We start from the raw sequence: 17,287 nt of genomic DNA, 5'->3' as shown, positions 1-17,287 counted from the left end.
TTGATAGGGGAGCAGCATCAGCCATTGTGTTTCAGCTCTAGCTTGGTGTGGGAGACTCTGTCTAGAGGGCAGAGAGAACTTCAGTCTCCACAGTGCATGCAAACCCCGGTCTCTCTGCTGACACTGCCAACCAGAATTGTAAATAGTGCCATTTGAGAAGATTATTGTGTTTTTTTAAAGGTAGATCTGTCCCTACTAGGAACTGGACTTCCATCTCCACAGTGGATTTCACATAGACCATCGATCTGCCAGCAGGTGAAAATGAGCTTAGGGCACTTTTCAGATGTTCTTGGAGGCAAGAACTATATACCCCAAAACCTGTTTCCATCACCTTCGCCTGGACTTATTTCACCCCAAGATGAAGACTGAATGGAAGTTGCGCATACCTGTTCTTCCAGCAGATCCCAAAGAAGCAGACTTGGAGGGAGATCCTGGTGTGTGCCGGGAAGGAGCGGTACTTAAACTCAGTGATGGTGGAGCTTAATGCCAACCGGGGAAGTGTCTGTGAAGAGAAAACTACTGGAGGCATCACAAATATCGCTCAGAGAAGATCTGTTCATCCTTCCTGTCATTTCACAAGTGATATAAGCCATGGATAAGGAAGAGGGAAACATGCACAGCAGCACGGCATGTAGTAAGTAGGCAAAGTGCATGCTTAATTGCAGGCAGGGTCACAGGATCGTTAATTTCCTAATTTTGGCTGTAAAGCATCACACATCAAAATGCCTGTATGTGCAATGTATGCTCATACATGTGTTAGTGGAATATACATTGCACTGCAGGTAACGTGCCTCCAGAATTATCCTTACCTCTGCATACAATCATATTGGATATATGTGAGCTAAAACCTGCGTAAGAAATGTGTGCAAAGACAGTCCCACCGAGTGGAATTCACGTATTGGCTTGGCTTGTGTGAGGCCCTCTGTGCTGCACATGTGGGACTCCTAAAAGGCTATGATGGGAGTGGCAGACTGGGTTTAAGCTGGCACATATTTTCCGTAAAAACCTAAGAATGGTCTGACCCAGAATGGCTAATGGTCCATCTAGCCCAGTACCCTGTCTTCTGTCAGTGGCCAATGCCACATACATCAGACGGAAAGAGCCGAACAGGGCAATTTATCAAGTGACCCATCCCCTGTTGTCCAGTCCCAGATTCTGGCAGTCAGAGGCTTAGGGACACCCAGAGCATGGGGTTGCAGCTCTGACCATCTTGGCTAATAGCCATTGATGGACCTATCCTCCACAAACGTATCTAATTCTTTTTTGAACCCACTTATACTTTTGGCCTTCACACCATCCCCTGGCAACGAGTTCCATAGGTTAACTGTACATTGTGTGACGAAGTAACTCCTTTTGTTTGTTTAAACCTGCTGCCTATTAATTTCATCTGGTGACCCCTAGTTCTTGCGTTATGTGAAGGTGTAAATAACACTTCCCTATTCACTTCCTCTGTACCAGTCAAGATTTTATAGACCACTATCTTATTCCCCTGTAATCATCTCTTTTTCCAAGCTGAACAGTCCCAGTCTTTTTAATCTCTCCTCACCTGGAAGCTGTTCCATACACTAATCTGTACCATTAAGGATGGGAATATGGCTGGCCAAACAAACAGGCACTGTCCATCCATTTTCACAGACCCTGGGACAAACTTTGCACAGGGAGTGCATAAGAAGCTGGTACACTAACTTGTATGCATTTACACAGCACATTTTGCTCAAGAGTCTCAAAGCTCTTTGCTAGAACCTGGCAACATTTTTCATCTGAAACTTTTTTTTGGTTAAAAATGCAGAATTGGGAACACCAAAATATTTCGCTAATTTATGTCAGTTTTGACAAATTGTTCATTTCGAAAAGCCACACAAACAAAAAGTTGTTAAAAAATCTAAATGTTTTGTTTTGACAATTTTTAAACAAAACATTTTGAATTTCAGTTTGAAATGGCTTTTCATTTCAAAATGTCCTTTAATTCAGTATTTTTAAAAAATGAGAAAAACATTAAAAATGGTCAACATTGAAACAAAATTTTATGAAAATGAAATGTTTTATTGAATTCAAAATGAAAATTTTGTAGACTTTGATTTGCCAACATTTTAATTTTTGGTCTGACCTGAAATCATTTTTTTTTTAAACTTTTCAAAATTGCCAATGAACCCGAAAACCCATTATTCACCCAGCTCTACTCTTTGTCCCCATTCACTATCAAAGCCTGTTGTGATAATTGGGCCTACAAATTACTCTAATTGTGAGCTCAACTGTAAAAAGCATCTGAAAGTTCATAAGACGTCACAAAAACCCATAACTAATGTGGATGGGAAAAGATTTGAAAGGAGACAGAGAAACTGAATTAGTCTAGGTGTATTTGGTGGACAAAATAATGAGGGGATGGGCTAGTCTACCCACCATTCTCTTTGTGGGTCCTTAAGGAAAGAGACTTTTTTTTGCGGGGGGGGGGGGGGAGAGGGAGGAGAGGGGGAGGTAGCAGTGAAGAAAAGAGGGAGGCTACTGGAGGAAACTTCACTATCATGGCTGTCACCTCTACTGTCCCTAGGGACCCCAGACATTGGTGCTAATCCTGAGGGATCTCCTGACCAGACTGGGCCACAGAACGGGATCTAGATGACATCACCAGCCCTATCAGCTCCAGCAGAATCCCAAGCATCACTTGAGATGAAACAGGATTAGACTTTAACAGCAGCAGCAGCAGCAAATTACAACAGCACCAGCCCATGTCAGCTAATTTCTTCTCTGTACCCAAAAGGACAGTTATTGCCATCTTTGAGACTTCAAACAAGGGGAATTTTCCTTCTAAAACTCTCTCTCCAGCTAAAGGGAAAGAGAACAAGGGATGTTGTTCAAATGTAAACTCTATTTAATATTTTACATTTCAAATGCTTTAACTGTTTTTCCTTCTTTTCTGTATCTTTAATAAAAGGTTACATGGATTTTTAATGGTGGGCTTGCCATGGTACTAAGCAGGCTCAGGTCTCTATATCAAACCCTAAACCTTGTTTAACACTGTTTAATGTTGGACTGTGACTGGGTTATATCAACACCTTTGACCCATTTATTCCATCTAAATGAATACAACAAGCCTCACAAATCCCTTGTGAAGCCAGAATTTCAGCGAAGGGAGAAGAGAGGTTCAAGGTCAGGCTGCGAGTCAGTGGTAGAAACAAGAATATAACTCTGGGGCTTGTCTCCACGCAAACTTGCATTGGTTTAAAATTAAACTGGTTTTATTCAATGGGTGCAAACTTCTGTGTGGGGGCACACTTACAATGGCTTAAAACTGGCGAATTCACAGGAGTGAGTGAAACCAATATCAGCCAGATTTGAATGGATTTAAGCGTGTCCACACATGAAATCAAACCAATTTAACTAAACTGGTTTTAAATCACACCGATACAACTTTATGTGTAGCCCTCAAGAGTCCTGAAAGCCCCGATCTCTGCTCTAATCACTCGACAGGCTGCCTACACCACTTTCTAATGCTGGATTTTCGTGCCTCTACAAATGCTTTCTCACACCCCCTCCACAGGAGTTTCATGCTTCATCTTCTCTTTCGCTGGGCTGCAAGGTTTCCAATTACACTGCCCTACAGCCAAAATGCTTCTGAAATAAATGTAGTCAAACTTTACTAATTCTGGGTCACTGAGAACGAAAATGATGCTTAAAATTGTTGATTGGCTCTAGTTTTCAAGATATGCTATTGGGTCAGTTTATACGACCCTTGACTTGGGACTGGCGGAGGATAAGTGAGTTATAAAGGGAAGGGATCGCAATTTAAACAGAAATGACTAAAATACATCTTTGACTGGATCTATGAATAAATCTATGACTGGGTTTGGACAGTACTTGCTTTTTAGGCAAAACAATGAATGATGCAATCTGAAGCTGGTATTGCATCATACATGATATGAATTGCATCATGTTATTCCTAGAAGTCATGGATGATGTAATCATAACGAAGCTTACATCACACTGCTGAACAAATTGCCCTATAACAGCTCTAGAAATCATACAGTGTCGTGCTCTCTTATTTGTCAGTGTTTGATTTTGCAAAGGGACACATTTCTGTTTAGCCAAAGTGAGCAGAGATGCCTTGTACTTGTGTGAACAGTGCAGATAAGTTCTGCTATGTTTGTGGTGAAGTGACTTTTGCATCACAAAAGCGCAGTATAACCACTTTGGTTAAGAAAGCCTATCACCTTTATTTTGGTTGCAAAATTGATCAGGACAAGAGGTGGGCCCCACACATATGCTGCAACACTTGTGCAACAAATCTTCACCAGTGGTTGAACAGGAAAAGGAAATCTATGCCTTTTGCAGTGCCAATGATTTGGAGAGAGCCAACAGATCATACCAGCAATTGTTACTTCTGCATGGTGACTCCAGTTGGGAAAGGTGTGTCAAAGAAGAAAAAGTGGACTGTGCATTATCCAAACATTCCATCAGCTATACGCCCAGTACCCCATGGAGAAGGACTGCTGGTTCCTGATGCACCAGTATCACTCTCACTTGAGTCAGACGAGGAAGAGGATGAAACTTCTGGTCCTGAATCATCAATGTCACAGGACCCACATTTTCTCCCATCCTCCTCCTCTGAACCACACCTCATAACACAAGGTGAACTGAATGACCTTGTCAGGGATTTGGAACTACCCGAGAGTTAGGCAGAGCTGTTGGGCTCCAGACTACAGCAGTGGAATCTCCTGGCAGGTGATGTTAGGGTTTCCATGTTCCATGACCGTCAAAAGGATCTTGTCCCATTCTTCTTCATGGAAGGTGATCTTGTAGCCTGCAACAACATCGATGGTGTGATGGCAGCCCTCAGCATCGTTTGCGATCCAGATGAGTGGAGACTGTTCACTGATTCATCGAAGTCGAGTCTTAAAGCTGTTTTACTGCATAATGACAATGTTTTGCCATCAATTCCAGTTGGTCATGCAGTCCATATGAAGGAAACCTATGACAACATGAAACAACTTTTGAGGTGCATAAACTATGACCAACATCAGTGGCAGCTTTGTGGCGATTTGAAGGTTGTTGCTCTCTTGCTTGGTCTGCAGACCTGATACACAAAGTACTGCTGTTTTCTCTGCGAATGGGATAGTCGTGCAAGAGATTCCCACCACATCAAGAAAAATTGGCCACTCCAACAGTCATTGGAGCCTGGGAGGAAAAGTGTTCAGCATCCACCACTTGTTGAATCAAGGAAGGTTTTGTTACCACCCTTACACATCATGCTGGGTCTGATGAAGAACTTTGTCAAGGCCATTGACAAAACACAAGCAGCTTTCAAGTACCTCCGTGGAAAATTTCCAAGGTTAAGCGAAGCTAAGATAAAGGAAGGTGTCTTTGTTGGTCCTCAGATTTGTGAACTTCTTCGAGATGATGCATTTGACCATGCACTGCGTGGCAAGGAAAACCTTCCAGTTAGTGGCAATAAATTTTCTCGGAAACAACAAGGCAGACAACTACAGGTTGTTGGTGGAAAACCTCCTCAAGGCATACAAAAGCCTTGGTTGCAACATGTCACTAAAGATACATTTTTTGCACTCTCATCTAGATTTTTTTCCACTGAACTGTGGAGCAGTGAGCGACGAGCACGGCCAGCGATTTCACCGGGAAATTGCAACAATGGAGAAATGCTATCTGGGCAAATGGAGCCCATCAATGCTTGCAGACTGTTGCTGGACAGTGACAAGAGATGCTCCATTTAATGAATACAAGAGACAAGCCAAGAAGCGCCGAGTAGACACTGAATAGGACTAAACTATGTACATAATAGTTTTTTGCCTTTTGTTTCATAATAAATTTTATTTATATAACCCTTTTGCTGATTTTTAAAGTGTTACATAAACAGCACAGCGGAAATATTATCATGTAAAGCAACCATAAACACATGAAAAGACCTAGGTTTACAATTTATGATTAAAACTCTACTATCTACACAATATATATAGTCATAAAATGTAAAAACTTAAATATCTTAGAAACAGTAGCCAATCAGTTGTTTTAATTGTCATATTTGAATTCCGCACATCAAAATACATAATAAATAGCACATTTTATCTCTGAAGCAGACGATGTCTCAAAAATTGTAGACCAGTGTTATTGACCAAGTTTGTTATCCTTGGCTTTGTGGGGTGCGGGCCCCACCATCGGGTGCCCTTTGATACTTATGCACTTAGCATGCAAGAGGATGATTTCATTTTTGCACTTCCATTAAACAAGTCTAGGTCCATGTGTCTACGTAAGGGGGAAATCAGGCCTCAGACACTGCTGGAGAAAGGGATATTGCATGGGGAGGGGAAATAGTAAATGATAAAAATATTTGTGGGTCTGCATCTCCTAATAATAAGACCAAGGAATATGAATAGCATCTGAATATCATCCTATTTATCCACCTCTAGGAAAATGCCAATGTTCAATGTGGGACTGGAAGTGTATTGCAAAGGTCTGTCTCTGATGCTCTAGCTCCCTCTTGTGACAGCTTGCAAACATAGCATCAGGATTGTGCGTAACTTAATGACCTTCATTTGGCCTGGGGCTTGTTGTAAGCAACATAATTAAATAACTGTAGAACTTGTTAAAAAAACAAAACAACCCTCAATTTGCAGAAAGGCTAATCTACCTGCCTCAGCAGCCCTTCAAGGTAAATGAAGATCAGGCAGATTATAAAATGAGCAGTGTGATGTGGAAAAAGGAGCTGGCAAGTGAGTGGCAGGAACGCCCAAATCCTATTCCTGCTCTACAACGGCTCGCTGCCTTGAAGAGTTTAAGGCTTTATTCCCATGTCCAGCCAAAGTCCACTTAGCACAAGACCTGGGAGTGGAAGGAGGGAGCGTCTCTCTGTAATCTTGGGCTGGCCTGGGGTTGAGTCAATCCTTAGTACAAATTAGAGTATCCTCAACTACTGTAATCTGTGGTTGGCTGTTTATGGACCCAATAGCCAGGACAATCTGACAGACAAAACCAGCTATCGAGTAGGGACAGACCCCTTTTCTCCAGCCACATCCTCCACTTGTCCCCTATGCTGCAGGGATGTGTTGGTGGCAAGATCTGCTGTGTTTACATCCAGGAACAGTGTAAAGGGGCCAAACCCCAATGAAGACTCAGTCCCTTTTCATCTAGAAGCAGCGGTTCTCAACCTGTGGTCTGTGGCCCCCTGGGGGTCTGTGAGCCCTTTCAGGGGGACCATGGGGCTCCACCACTGAGACCCCAATCTCCGGTGCCCACTGTGGGGCTGAAGCTGGGAGCGGCACGGGGCTGAAGCCCCATCCCTGATGTCCCCACACGGGGCTGAAGCTGGGAGCGGCGATGGGCTGAAACCCCAAGCTCTCCTCCCACCCACTGAAGCCGGGAGCAGCAGGAAGCTAAAACCCTGAGTTCCCTCCCACCCTTCCGCTGAAGCCAGGAGCAGGGGGGCTGAAGCCCTGAGCCCATTGGCAGAGTTGAGGGGGCATGAGGGTGTTGCCCCCCCAAACTGCAGTGCCTTACCCAGAGTGGGGCAGTCCTGGGGGAAGCTCTATCCCCCCCACCTCCTCCTCTCCCTCAGCCCCCCTCTGACCAGATCATAGGTGGGAAGCCAGAGCCAGGCAGTGAGGGGCAGCTGCTTCTCTGACTAGTGGTGTCATGGAGTGGGCAGCCATGGCATTCCCCCGTCTGCTGCTGGTGCCCGGGGTTGCAGCTGCTCCTCAGCTCCCAGCCCTCTTTGACTGCTCATAAAGCCAGTCAGCTGCCCAGGCGGGGACCCAGCTCCAGGGCCGGCAGAGCCCTCAAGGACCAGCCATCAGCACACAACCCCAGACAGGTGGGTGGCCTGCTGAGGTGAGTCGGGGTGGAAGTGGAACTCCCTACCTGGACCCTGCTGTGCAGAGCTGGCCTGAGCCCTGCTGGCCGTTGCCCCCCAAAAATAGAAGTCAAACTATGCCTATGCCCAAGAGTCCCACTTCTGGATGGAGCCCTCTTCCCCCCCGTTGGGCCCTGGAGTTTTTCTAGCATGTTGAGAGGGGCCTCAGAAAGAAAAAGGTTGAGAACCCCTGGTCTAGAGGGCAGCTGCAGAGAAGAGACACTGGACAATCCAAAGGAGGGCACATCACCGAGGTTGTCCCCCCACAACATAATTAATATAGGCTTGTGTCTTGTAGGCATTGTACATGTCAAAGATAAATATCTATCCACAATTTTTGTTGCTAATGCCTTTTCCCAGAAGAGCCCTCCGATGAACCTAACTACTAGGGAGAGGTTTAGCCAAAACAACAGCTGCCTAAAGACATCGCCCACACAAACCAAACCTCATTATTGTTCAGATTGGCATGTCTCTGCCCAGCGTGGTTCCAACAGCAGTAGAAACGTCATCGTTCAGGCTGCATTTGTGGTATTGCAAGTCCATTCAGAAGCAGGAAGTGCTGGAAATCTCTGGATAAGGCTATTCTGTCCAGACTTTCCAGCCATGGTTTGCAGGTATAAATGTTTCAGATGAGCCTCCAGGCCATGAGGTCCTTAATCCAAAGAGAATGGGACTTCTGAGGCTTGCCAGGCACTGTGATATATCCTAGTGTAAGATACACTACCAGAAACTCACAAATCCCTTTACTACTAATGTGGATGCACCATGTGGAAGATTGCAGCCAGCCTATGGAGCCAGTGAATACTGACCTGTCACATCTAACCTGCCCCATTACCATGGTATCTGAGCACCTCTCAATCATTCTAATGAATTTATCCTCACAACACCACTGTGGAGTAGTGCTTTCCTTCCCATTTTACACCTGAGAAACAGCAAAACAGGCTTTAAGTGACTGGCCCAAGGTCACACAGGAAGTCAGTGGCAGGGTCAGAAATGGAACCTATGTCTCTAAAGTCCCTGGCTAATGGCCAAACCACCAGACCATCTTCCCTCTATGCAACTATGTCGGGTGACTGAGGCCAAGAAATAAAAATGAGTCTCTTCCCAGCATTTCTGTGTCATCTTTTTATTACATCATGTCAAAATGAAACTCAGTCCCAAAATAGAGCAAATGAAACCACACGATTCTCTTCCTCTAAAAGGGAACCTAGGACAGAACTGAGAGATGACTGTAGAGTTTCTAACTTTTCCTGGAAGGAAATGGTGCTGAAGAGAACTCAGAGAATGTGAAATTCTCCATATTACAACGCAGGGCAGACCCAGAGACACTGGCAAATTGCAATATGTTGCAGCAGAAGCATCCCAGGGGATGCATTATTCACAGCTAGATAAATTATTCACAATTTTAAATATTGTGACCCACACAGGAATGTCACTGCTTCTTCCCAACAAGCCAGGTAAGATGCTTGAACATTATGCTACAGAACTATTACATAATAAAGCTAAGTCATGTGGAATTTGAACAGTTAAAAATGGACTAATTAGAGATCGGCTCATTTGTGGTGTAAATGATTACCAGGTCAAAATGGGGGCTACTGGGAGACTTAGCAGAGAACGGCAGGCTATTTGGAGAGCCCATGAAAACTGTGTTTCCCACACGAAAGTGTTAACGAAAGTAAAAGTAATGAAGTTCATTCAATTAAAATTACATAACAAGGCATTAAGGAAGAACACAAGAGTGAACAAATGGCTTTTCTCTACAACAAACAGTATTGCCGACCCCAAGCTTTCAAAAATCATGAGTCAGGACACCTAAAATCATGAGATAGGCCCGTAAATCATGCGATTTTACAAAATAATAAATGCTGGGTTCTTTTTATTCACCTACTGATATCTGAGCCTTAAGAGATCATGTTTTCAAGCTTTTCTCTGCACCCATGAGAACTAGAAAACTTACTTTATTTATAATGAGATTCTTGTGTAATCACCTGACTCCAAGAGCTGGGGATTCAAAAATATCATAAGACTCATGGTAAAATCATGGGAGTTAGTAACACCTAAAATGTGGACACCATGACAAAAAAAAGTGCTGAGTTCAAGGGATGTGGTGAATGAAAGCATTTTGTAAAAAGGTGCTGCTCTCAGCACAAATTGCAAAGGAAAACAAAAGCAAGCAAAATTCATGAGTGCACAGCTGGAGGGCAAAGTTCCAGTACAGCGACAGAGTGCTTGGCTGAGTCATAATGAATCTACGAAGTAAGGCTCTACAACAGATTGGTTTGTGACACTGGAAATAAATGAACAAAAAAGAGACTTTCAAAATAGCTACTGGAGCTGAGTGCAATGCAATCACAGCAAGAGGGTACAAAATGATTAGTGACAGCTCTTAAACTAAAAAAACTGAGCTTGTTTCCTACAAGCGGCATTAAATAAACCCATGTAGCAAAGCTACCCTGGCATGTCTGTATAAGGACAAATGCCACCCGTCAGAGTTTGGAACCAGGCCGTTTTAACTTGGGTGGCTAAATATGACTATCAGAGAAAGGCTGGCTGGAAAAGAAGGATTCTGTTTTGTGAGAAATGTTGAGGCTTCGATGTTTGTTTTTTGTGCTCCACTGGAACAAAACCAAGACCTCTGGAAATGTTTCGTGCAAAAAAACAAGAGATGCCCAGAATAGCAAATAGTCTGGGGGTAAAGGCACACACCGGGGAGACCAAGAGTGGTGTCTCTACTCTTATTCAAGTCCTGGTTCTGCCTGAATCAGAGCCAAGCCTTGGACTTGGGTTTCCCAGAGACCACACGAGTGCCCTAACCATTGGGTCACAGAGGTTATGTCTACATAGCAACTAAGGTCGGCTGATTGGTGCTTGCAGGGCTCGGACTGCGGGGATGTAAAATTGCTATGTAGATGTTCAGAGTTGGGCTGGAACCCGAGCTCTGGGACCCCATGAGGGGTGAGGGTCCCTGAGTAAGAGGCGCCGACTTCCCCTCTTTCCCATGGGTGCTCGACCCCTCCCTCTGCCCCTGGCCCCACCCCCACTCCCACTCCACCTCTTCCATGAGGCCCTGCTTCTTCCCACCCCTTTCCTGCCCCCACTCCAACCCCTCCCTGCCAAGATTCCAACTCCTTCCCCAAATCCCCGCCCCAGCCCCGCCTCTTCCCCGCCTCCTCCCCTGAGCGTGCCATGTTCCCGATCCTCCCCCTCCTCCCGGAGTGTGCTAACGCTGCCAAACAGCTGTTTGGTGGTGGCCGGGCAGGAAACGCTGGGAGGTAGGCAGAGGAACAGGGATGCGGCACGCTCAGGGGAGGAAGAGAAGGTGGGACAGGGGGTGAGGGGAGCTTAGCTGCCAGTGGGTGCAGAGCACCCACTAATTTTTCCCCATGGGTGCTCCAGCCCCAGAGCACCCACAGAGTCGGCACCTATGCCCTGAGCCCAAACATCTACACAGCAATATTTAGCCCCGCAGCTTGAGTCCACTGACCCGGGTCTTTTATTCCAGTGTAGACATACTCAGAGTCTTTCTGGCTCAACGGATATTTAGTTATTTACACACATTGGAACAGCTGCAACAGGAGAGACTGACTCTACAGCCAAGTGATCTGGGCACTCATCTCCTGCTTCAGAGCAGGGACTTGAACTTAGGTCTCCTACAGCCGGGTGAGTGCATCAGATGCTTGAATATTCTGGGGTGGGCTAGTCAGTCTGGCCATGTGTCCCCCTCCTTATTCCTGCACCTGGATTTTCCTAACAAAAACATTTAGTTGAGACCGACACGTTTCTGATAGAAGTTTTGGTTTTGACGCCTCAGCTGTGGTACCTCACAACCGTAGCCTCAGAATCCTGTAATATTTTTATCCTAACTTCAGCCCAGGGAAGGTGGGGAAGTGCCATTATCCACGTTTACAGATGGGCAACTGAGGCACAGAGAAACAAAGTGGCTTGCCCAAGGTCAGGGCAGGAAACAGGGAATAGAACAAGGCTTAATTAGTTACTATTTGAACAGAGCTGTGGAAGGTACAAAGTATTTTCTAGCGGCTAGATATTCTTTATTAATAAAGTAGCAGGGCCGAGTGGATATTTTAAGGCACAAAGATCCTGTTTTCTGCATATGGTCTTAGTTAGAAAACCAAAGGGAAAACAAATAGAGAAAATATGAAATATAAACAGCATCGCTGCTCAATAGAATGTTTTTCAGCGTTTTCCACGACGCGTCGACTGCTCTGCAAGGCAGATTGTAAAACAACTTTACAAGCCACATTTATACTAAGAGCTACACTTATTGAAGTCCATTTCAAACACTTGTTCTGCCGGCCAAATTCCATAAATTAAACACTTGTCCAATAACGCATACCTTTCTACTTGGATTCTCTATTTCGTTTTTGGCTCTATAGGTCTGTCTCTCTCTCTTTTTTAAATCCGTTGAGAATACTAACGAAAAAAGCCTGCTTGTTTTAGACATGGACCTTAAGAAATAAACCAGCAAAAATAAAACCGAAATAAAAAGAGACAGAGAGAAAACAGTACAACCTTTCAGCCGTTCACACCAGCTTACTAAAATAAGACTTTTGTTCCATTATTTTACATGTTGATGCCACTGATAGACGCCAAATGACTGAAGCAAAGAAGCTTCTCTCAAGGTCCATTTCTGCAGGACAACATGCAGACCCAGCTACACCAGTTCTAAACAAAATCAGTGCCTTTCTTAATCAAAGAAGATATGCTGAAAGGATGAGGAGGGAATAAGGTCTGTTAGAGCAGTGGGTTAGGAGTCACAAATGGGTTCTCTCTTCAACTCACAAGGGAAGGTTGGGTAAGTCACTGACCAGTGACACCTCTCTGCCTCAGTTTATACTGCCCCATCCATTAAATGGGGATAATACTTTTTACCTGCCTCAGATGAGTGTTCTGAGACTTAATCCAGGGCCTAATTGTGACTTGGCCTAAGTGCCTGTGCAAGGGAGTGAGAAACCCCTTTAGACTGCTACATGGGCTATCTACACTCTTAATGCAGGGATGCAGAAGTAAGTGGGGCTATGAGGTTTTCCTGCTCCCCAGAGCAGGTGAGTGGGGAATGGGTGGAGACTTGGCTCCACTTGCCAGCCAGTGCGGCTGGGTGATGTAAAGGATGTTGTAAATTTCTTCTGGTAAAAGCCAGCAGTAAATTACTACCCCCTGGAGCAAGGAGAAAACAAGGAAGGGAGTTTGCCCAAAGTATGTATCTCTGAGGCCTTGTCTGAACTGTAAAGGGTTTGTTGATATAGCTATCCTGGCAAACCCCCTTAGTGTAGGCATAGTGTATACCAGCCAAAGAAATCTCTTGCTGGTATAGTTTCTACCAGTTCCCTGGAATATAATAAGCTATATCAGGAAAAGGACTTTTTTTTTTTTACCAGTTTAATTGCATCTACACTTGGGCTTTTGCTAGTTGGTCACATGGTGTCTGCTTCTGGGGCTACTCCTGGATTGGTTCAGTTCAATGCACTGCCGAGTGTTCATGGCTGTTCCTAACAGTGAAGTCTAGATCGTGAAAGGTTAGATTCTGCCACCCCTACTCACCCTGAGGCGTATTCTACTTCACAACTACTACTATTTGCTGAATCTGGCCAGAAAGTGCTTTGGGCTCCTTGGAGTTGGATGGAAGTAGCTATATAAGTTCAATGTTTTAATAGAGTAACCATCCAGGTACCTCGTCTATTTATTCACATCACCTACTTTTTAATAGAAAGTTAATAGGAACTTTCTCCTTTAGATTGCAACAGCTTAATATATATTTCCCTGGTAAGTACAACACCATGAGCCGTCCCTGAAAACCCCATCGGGTTACAGAAATGTAATAGAAAACTGCAGAGGGCAAATATAAAGCAAACTCCTTGAATCTTTTTATTTTAAATTCTGGCAGAGACATAATTTCCCACAAGTTCATAAACATTTACATGTAGAAAAGCGGTTGTTTTTATCACGCAGATCAAAGCATGCATTTATCTTGATGTATTGGGTGCAGTCTAAGCAAGCTTTCGAGACACCCAGGTGACAATATTTAAGAAGCTACAGAAGCTAAATATTTGAACCTTTGAAGTCTGCAACGTTGCGCCCCTTATAACACAGACATTCCTTTTCCTCTATATTGCCTATGCAACTGAGCTTGGTATTTCAAAGATTGTAGACAATGGGTCAAACTCCCCAGCAGTGCTACCAGTGTTACCAGTTACAGACTTGTGTAAATGGAGAAAAGTACTGGAACTTGCACAGGCATTCTGATACCATAGTGCTAAGGGTGGTATAAAAACCCACATAGGTAATTTTGCCATTCACTGGAAGAGCAAAATGAACGGAACTTATATACTCAGGGCCTGTTCTAAAGCCCACTGAATTCAGTGGAGAGATCCCCATTTACTTCAACGGGCTTTGCGTCGGTCACTAACATGGAGGAAGGGGGGAAGAGCAAGAAGAGTGACACAGGGGGGTGTAAGAAAGAGTAAGCTCTATTTAGCTGACTGCACAGTTGCCTCCCTTCCGACTAAACTGGCATGATTCTACTGGCCCATAACTGGATTTACACTGGTATAATAAGAGAGTAATTCAACGGAGTCCAATTTTCACCTCATTGACACCAAAGCATATCAGGCGTTATTCCTCAGCACTGAATGCGATTACATTAGTGTAACTGATATTATCTACCAACCTCTATAGAGATACTCTAGAGTTGCAGTGATGTACTTGCAAGCTGAGTTTGGCCCCTTGGGTGGGAAGTAGGTCTGCTTACACCAGGTGTGAATTTGGTCTATACAGAGTACGGAATCAGTGCAAAGGAACAGTCCATGGTTAGGCCACTGACACTCACCGTAACTGACAGCTAACGTGCCCCACCGTTTGCATCATCACTGCATTTGGCTCACGTTGTGAGGCAGAGCAAACGCATAAACCGTTGAACTTTCCATTGTCAAGTATGTTTACACAATGCTCTCAATGAGCTGTGCGCAGGACGGATGCCTCATTTCATGAGGGATCTCAAAATTTGGCTTTGGTCTGAACTGGAGCAAAACCTGAAAATGCTGACATTTTCTGCAAAGGAAAGCTGGGGGGAGCGGGGGCAGCGCGGGGGAAATAATTTCAGTTCATTTGAAAGATTTTGTTTTGATCACATCAAAACATTGTATTTCCATTTTAACTTTTTGTTGCATATGATAATATATAATCCAACAAAAAGACAATTTGAAACCAAGTGAAAAACAACTAATACAAAGATTGATTTAACTGTCATTTGATTATGAAGGAGAACGTGGAGTCTCACTAATACCGAGGGCTAGCTTTATGCTATCAAGCCTTAGCCCTACATAAAGGGCAATGCAGATCGCCACTGTTGCAGCAGAAGCACTGGAGAGGCCGTAAACTGGACTGTAAATTGTAGCAGAGGTTTTATCAGGCCTATGCTCGTAAAGCACTGTGACATATTTGGCTACAAAGGATTCCACTAACATGCAGTAGTCAAAATGAAATGTCGGTGTGTACTTACCCATAAGGGTTTTTAGGTACAATTGAGGAGGTTCCTTCGAAGAGTTCTAAAGGCTGGATCTGCAGTTGGATCAGAGGAGCTCCTTTGACTTCAGTAAGCTATGCCAGTTTACACCAGCTGAGCTGAAAGTTTAGTTCCTTATCAAAACCTATGCACATTGCCCCTGGGTAACCGCACTGTCCAAGTCTACGGCCACTTTTGTTATCGATTTTCTTGGGAACAAAGAGAACCTGGGAAATTATAGGCCAGTCAGCCTAACTGTGACACCTGGAAAGATGCTGGAACAAATTATTAAACAATCCATTTGTAAGCACTTAGATAATAGGAATAGCCAGTGTGGATTTGTCAAGAACAAATCACACCAAATCTGCCTAATTTCTTTCTTTGACAGGGTTACTGGCTTAGTGGACAGGGGTAGGAAGGAAAGCAGTAGACATCATAAGTCTTGAGTTTAGTAAGGCTTTTGACACAGTCCCAAATGACTTTTTCATAAGAAAACTAGGGAAATGTGGTTTAGATGAAATTACTATACGGTGGGTGCACAACTGGTTGAAAGACCATATTCAAAGAGAAGTTATTAATGGTTTGCTGTGCAACTGGGGTCCCACTGGGATCAATCCTGGGTCCAGTATTGTTCAATATTTTCATTATGACTTGGATAATGGAGTAGAGAGTATCCTTATACAATTTTCAAATGACACCAAGCTGGGAAGGGTTGCAAGCACTTTGGAGGACAGGATTAGAATTCAAAATGACCATGACAAATGGGAGAACTGATCTGAAATCAACAAGATGAAATTCAATAAAGACAAGTCTGAAGTACTTCACTTAGGAAGGAAAAGTCAAAAGTTGCATAACGACAAAAATGGGGAATAACTGTCTATGCCATAGTACTTCTGAAAAGGATCTGGGGGCTATAGTGGATCACAAATTGAATACAAGTCAACAATGCGATGCAATTGCAAAAAAGGTTAATATCATTCTGGGATGTATTAACGGGAGTGCTGTAGGTAAGTCAGGGATACATCTGTCCTGCTCTACTTATCACTGGTGAAACCTCACTTGGAGTACTGTGTCCAATTCTGGGTGCCATTCTTTAGGAAAGTATCAGGCAGTAGCTGTGTTAGTCTGTATCCACAAAAACAACAAGGAGCCACTGGACTCCTTGTTATTCTTTAGGAAAGATATAGAGAAACTGGAGAGAGTTCAATGAAGAGCAACAAAAGCAATAAAAGATTTCGAAAACCTGACTTATGAGGAACGGTTAAAAAACCTGCATGTTTAATCCTGAGAAAAGCAGACTGACGGGTGATCTGAGAACAGTCTTCAAATATGTTAAAGGCTCTTATAAAGAGGATGGTGATCAATTGTTCTCCAAGTCCACTGAAGGTAGGATAAGAAGTAATAGAGTTAATCTGCAGCAAGGGAGATGTAGGTTAGATATTAGGAAAAACTTTTTAGTTAGCTCTGTAATCGCCTTCCCAATTATTGGAGGTGTTTCAGAACAAGTTGGACAAACATTGGTCAGGGATAGATGGTCTAGGTTTAGTTGGTCCTGCTTCAGTGCAGGGGGCTGGACTTGAATTTTTGAGGTCCCTTCCAGCCCTACATTTCAATGAGTCTATTTCTGTAGCCTTAGTGTTCTTCATATGCTAGTCATTCAGCATTAGATGTCAATAACTCAAACTCATCTGCCATTTTCCAATGTTCCTCACACAGTATCAATTGATTGAACTAATGCGTTTTTATCCTAAAAGAGCAGGTGAGAAATACAGCTGGTTTCTCCCTGACAGTTTAGGCCATAGCCTGACGTAGGGACAGGCCGAGCAAACCTGACATCACACAGCCAAGTGCAGGTCAATTCTGTACATCTAGACCTTCCTGATGTGTGTCTCCTTGTGAAATTCCTTTACTGC

The 17,287-nt window shown here is 43.9% G+C and overlaps 1 protein-coding gene across 2 annotated transcripts in view; it reads right to left on the bottom strand.

Annotated features, from left to right (window-relative positions):
• SLC14A2 (solute carrier family 14 member 2) overlaps positions 1–17,287 on the bottom strand; it is a 407,766-nt gene that overhangs the window by 45,193 nt on the left and 345,286 nt on the right. For both annotated transcript variants that reach the window (XM_042850712.2, XM_065549949.1), the window contains one exon: positions 387–502. The gene's annotated coding sequence lies outside the window, so the exon portion shown is untranslated. The remainder of the gene's footprint in view (positions 1–386; positions 503–17,287) is intronic.

Source organism: Chrysemys picta, chromosome 6 (genome assembly GCF_011386835.1).
Source record: "Chrysemys picta bellii isolate R12L10 chromosome 6, ASM1138683v2, whole genome shotgun sequence".
In the NCBI taxonomy this organism is placed as follows: Eukaryota; Metazoa; Chordata; order Testudines; family Emydidae; genus Chrysemys; species Chrysemys picta.
This window is presented reverse-complemented; position numbering and strand designations above follow the sequence as displayed.